This window comes from Leuciscus leuciscus, assembly GCF_965113295.1.
Source record: "Leuciscus leuciscus genome assembly, contig: SUPER_11_unloc_3, whole genome shotgun sequence".
In the NCBI taxonomy this organism is placed as follows: Eukaryota; Metazoa; Chordata; class Actinopteri; order Cypriniformes; family Leuciscidae; genus Leuciscus; species Leuciscus leuciscus.
The window spans coordinates 832,639-838,638 of NW_028118544.1; positions in this window are offsets into that span (position 1 = coordinate 832,639).

Below are 6,000 nucleotides of genomic sequence, written 5' to 3' on the forward strand. Positions count from 1 at the left end.
ACCCTCTGAAACTTGTCTCTCTCAAACAGCAAGCTAACGTTACTTCTACAGCCTACACACAGCAATAACAAGATCTCTGTCTGCATGCTCTCTTCACGTCGTTCTTGTAAAATAATAATAATAAGTAAACAGACATCAAAAGCACTTCGCTGAGAATGAAACACCACTTACCAGCAGCCGCAGAGTTGAAGATATCCTCTGGTAGTGCGCGTAGCCGCGCGAAATTAAAAAATGCGCGTGCAGCGTGAGGAATCGTCCCGGATGAGTTCGTAAGGTGAAAGGTCATCATGTGGGTCATTTTATTTACGGCTAAATTATTATTCATTAATTTTACTAATAGTTAGATTGGGCAGGCATCCACAAAAGGGCCTTTAATAAAAAAAAAGGAGAGGAAATTTTGCCTTGACAAAAGGGCACTTTGGGCACCAAGGGGCAAAAGGGCAGGTGCTGGAGCACCCAACGCCCCCCCCCTCTGCACGTGCCTGATGGGCAAGCAATTCAAAGCTGCACACTACAGCCGTAACAACACATTTAAGCGTAACAACACACTTAAGCTTAACATACACCAACAAGAGCAACACTCCAAGTCTGGTAACACAACAGTCTCAGGCCACATTTACACATAGCCGGGTATTTAGAGAAACGAATATTTCTCCCCCTCCGTTTTCAAAAATAACATCGTGCACGCAATATCGTTTTCAAAAAAAGTTGTCGTTTACATCAACCCGCATAAATACAAAGGGGCGGCAGTGTAAGGAGAAGGATAAAGCCATGCAAGCCAATCAGAATCCTCAAAATCGACAACGACGAATAGCACGAGCGACTTCCTGTTCCTTTCAAAACAATAGACATGGCACGAGGTTCGTTCGTGTGGACAGACAGCGAAGCAAATGCAAACAGGCCAAAAGCGTTTTCACAAAAGTAAAAATGAGTACCACTTTAACAGCATCCATGATCAAATAGTAGCCAAACAAACTCATAGACAGTATGGAACAAACTCTGAACATAGGGCGCTCACATGACGTAAGCATTTTCTGGCGCATAATGTGACGTTTGAGAACCTAAAACCCTGTTTCTCCCAGTTGACACGGCAACACATAACCGGCGTTTTCAGAAATCTCCACTTTGGCCGGAGTTTTTAGAAATAATCGTTCTCTGGGATAAAAACTGCGTTTTCGTGTAAATGACAGGCCAAAACGCAGGGAAATATCTGCGTTTTCCCATCGTGTAAACGGGGCCTCAGGCTCTTGGGAGAAGAAACCTCTCCCAGTCCCAGTCCCAGTCCCAGTCCCAGTCCCAGTCTCTCTCTCTCTCTCTCTCCCCCCCGGCTCTGCTTAAATACTGGATCCTCTTGTCATTGATGAGGAACAGCTGGTAGGTCCCATCACCTAGATTAGGACAGGGAGGAACACAAGAAATTGGACAAAAAAAAACAAACAAAAATTTTTTTTAATATATGTCCAAATAGAAACTGTTATTTAAAATGGTAATAATATATCACAATACTGTAGTTTATAGCCTAGGCTACTATATTTTAATCAAATAAATGCAGGCTGGGGGAGCAGCGCAAGAGACTTATTTCAAAAACATTAAAAAAATCCACCTGACACACACACACAAGTTTCAAGTTTTGAAAAATACAACAACAAACAGTAATATTGTAAAGTATAATAACAATTGAATTTATAATTAGCCTATATAGGATTATGTAATGGTTCACAAAATTCACGGTTCAATCACTGTCTGTTGTTGCATTGAGACTCTGGTAGGGCTTTATTTTGAAATTCTCGTCAGCAAAATAGAGGGAAAACAAACAATATTGACAATATTGTTTATAAAATGTTACTCACCATGTTCATTTATGGTAAATCTGACTGTTCCGTTGCGTTCGCACCACATACTTGATAATCGTGCTGTAAACATTGCCTACGCCAATAGCAGGCGCTTATAATCGTGACGTGCGCCAATGGCAGCTGCAAAGGAGAAGCAATATGGGAAATACCGACTGTTTTAAGGAATAAACGCAGAATTTTTGGTTCTTGTCGTGTTTAACACAATCTACACTCGATCGCGCGAGGATATCCATCGTGAAAAATCGCAGCTTGAATTTTTTTTTAGTTACCATCGAAGTGAAAGACAGGTCCTTTCTGTGGTATAAATACAACGTACAACAAAACTACAACTCCCAGCAGGCCGTTGGGTCCATTGGCTGCGCGCGCACACACACTCAATAAATCAATGAATGACACTTACCCATTAGAAAGGTAACACCAGTCAAATTAAATCATTCAAGGAAAATACATCTTTGCAGTGCATACACAGAAGTGCCAATAATATATTTTCACTGCATTTACAATTGCAGAAATAAAGCTATGAGATCGTTATTACAATTAGAAATCAGAAAAAAAAAAAAAAAAAAAAAAAAATTATTTTATTTTTATATATGTCCAAATAGAAACTGTTATTTAAAATGGTAATAATACATCACAATACTGTAGTTTATAGCCTAGGCTACTATATTTTAATCAAATAAATGCCGGCTGGGGGAGCAGTGCAAGAGACTTATTTCAAAAACATTAAAAAAATCCACCTGACACACACACACACACACACAAGTTTCAAGTTTTGAAAAATACAACAACAAACAGTACTTTTGAACGGTACAGTTGGTTTCATTACAACATTTACACTACATTTATTCATTTAACATAACCTTTATTGACTTAGAAAATGAAGAAAATGACAGGCTAATTAATATGTTATATGAATTTGTGTTTCAATATGTGGCATCGTCAGGTTTTCATACCTCAAATTAAAACCCAGTGATGTCTAATGGTAACAAAATAAAAACGAAACTAAGATTATGCCCTGTATCATGAAGAAAACATAGGTTTATTTTGTGTTACATGACACCTATTGGTGTTGCCTATATGAACAGTGCTAATTCAGGTTAAGAATACACTGTGACAGAGGCAAAACAATTTATTAAAATAATAATAACAACAATAACAATAATGATTATGACGACGCATGCAAAACAGAGAGAAAAGACTCAATTCTATTCGAATAATTACACAATACCACTGTTACGTTCCCAATTCATTTTCTAGGGGCAAAAGGGAAAGTAGCTTTAAAGCAAAAATGAACAGCGACAAAGAAAAGTTAACCTATCTGAGTCCCAGCACACAATACACAAAGTAAGATTTCCAATACATTTATTTACAATAAGTGATAAATACAGTGCAAAAAGAATCCTAAACAAACAGCTCCAAAAGAAAAAGAAATGAAGCCTGTTCTTCAGGAGCAGGTAAAGCCAAAACAAACAAAAGATCTCACTACCCGGTAGAAGGAACACCTACAACAATCAACACAAATAAACAACAGAACTCTTACCTTACTTCCTAACTAACAAAAAACAGGAGAAAATGAGAAAAGAAAAATGGCACCCACTCCCTACTGCTCCAACACTCAACAATGGGCAAGCAATTCAAAGCTGCACACTACAGCCGTAACAACACATTTAAGCGTAACAACACACTTAAGCTTAACATACACCAACAAGAGCAACACTCCAAGTCTGGTAACACAACAGTCTCAGGCCACATTTACACATAGCCGGGTATTTAGAGAAACGAATATTTCTCCCCCTCCGTTTTCAAAAATAACATCGTGCACGCAATATCGTTTTCAAAAAAAGTTGTCGTTTACATCAACCCGCATAAATACAAAGGGGCGGCAGTGTAAGGAGAAGGATAAAGCCATGCAAGCCAATCAGAATCCTCAAAATCGACAACGACGAATAGCACGAGCGACTTCCTGTTCCTTTCAAAACAATAGACATGGCGCGAGGTTCGTTCGTGTGGACAGACAGCGAAGCAAATGCAAACAGGCCAAAAGCGTTTTCACAAAAGTAAAAATGAGTACCACTTTAACAGCATCCATGATCAAATAGTAGCCAAACAAACTCATAGACAGTATGGAACAAACTCTGAACATAGGGCGCTCACATGACGTAAGCATTTTCTGGCGCATAATGTGACGTTTGAGAACCTAAAACCCCGTTTCTCCCAGTTGACACGGCAACACATAACCGGCGTTTTCAGAAATCTCCACTTTGGCCGGAGTTTTTAGAAATAATCGTTCTCTGGGATAAAAACTGCGTTTTCGTGTAAATGACAGGCCAAAACGCAGGGAAATATCTGCGTTTTCCCATCGTGTAAACGGGGCCTCAGGCTCTTGGGAGAAGAAACCTCTCCCAGTCCCAGTCCCAGTCCCAGTCCCAGTCCCAGTCCCAGTCCCAGTCCCAGTCCCAGTCCCAGTCCCAGTCCCAGTCCCAGTCCCAGTCTCTCTCTCTCTCTCCCCCCCGGCTCTGCTTAAATACTGGATCCTCTTGCCATTGATGAGGAACAGCTGGTAGGTCCCATCACCTAGATTAGGACAGGGAGGAGCACAAGAAATTGGACAAAAAAAAACAAAAAAAAAAACCTTTTAATATATGTCCAAATAGAAACTGTTAATTAAAATGGTAATAATATATCACAATACTGTAGTTTATAGCCTAGGCTACTATATTTTAATCAAATAAATGCAGGCTGGGGGAGCAGCGCAAGAGACTTATTTCAAAAACATAAAAAAAATCCACCTGACACACACACACACAAGTTTCAAGTTTTGAAAAATACAACAACAAACAGTAATATTGTAAAGTATAATAACAATTGAATTTATAATTAGCCTATATAGGATTATGTAATGGTTCACAAAATTCACGGTTCAATCACTGTCTGTTGTTGCATTGAGACTCTGGTAGGGCTTTATTTTGAAATTCTCGTCAGCAAAATAGAGGGAAAACAAACAATATTGACAATATTGTTTATAAAATGTTACTCACCATGTTCATTTATGGTAAATCTGACTGTTCCGTTGCGTTCGCACCACATACTTGATAATCGTGCTGTAAACATTGCCTACGCCAATAGCAGGCGCTTATAATCGTGACGTGCGCCAATGGCAGCTGCAAAGGAGAAGCAATATGGGAAATACCGACTGTTTTAAGGAATAAACGCAGAATTTTTGGTTCTTGTCGTGTTTAACACAATCTACACTCGATCGCGCGAGGATATCCACCGTGAAAAATCGCAGCTTGAATTTTTTTTTAGTTACCATCGAAGTGAAAGACAGGTCCTTTCTGTGGTATAAATACAACGTACAACAAAACTACAACTCCCAGCAGGCCGTTGGGTCCATTGGCTGCGCGCGCACACACACTCAATAAATCAATGAATGACACTTACCCATTAGAAAACGCAAATGCATACGTCCTGGGACGGTAACACCAGTCAAATTAAATCATTCAAGGAAAATACATCTTTGCAGTGCATACACAGAAGTGCCAATAATATATTTTCACTGCATTTACAATTGCACAAATAAAGCTATGAGATCGTTATTACAATTAGAAATCAGAAAAAAAAAAAAAAAAAAAAAAAAATTTTTATTTTTTTTTATATATGTCCAAATAGAAACTGTTATTTAAAATGGTAATAATACATCACAATACTGTAGTTTATAGCCTAGGCTACTATATTTTAATCAAATAAATGCAGGCTGGGGGAGCAGTGCAAGAGACTTATTTCAAAAACATTAAAAAAATCCACCTGACACACACACACACACACACAAGTTTCAAGTTTTGAAAAATACAACAACAAACAGTACTTTTGAACGGTACAGTTGGTTTCATTACAACATTTACACTACATTTATTCATTTAACATAACCTTTATTGACTTAGAAAATGAAGAAAATGACAGGCTAATTAATATGTTATATGAATTTGTGTTTCAATATGTGGCATCGTCAGGTTTTCATACCTCAAATTAAAACCCAGTGATGTCTAATGGTAACAAAATAAAAACGAAACTAAGATTATGCCCTGTATCATGAAGAAAACATAGGTTTATTTTGTGTTACATGACACCTATTGGTGTTGCCTATATG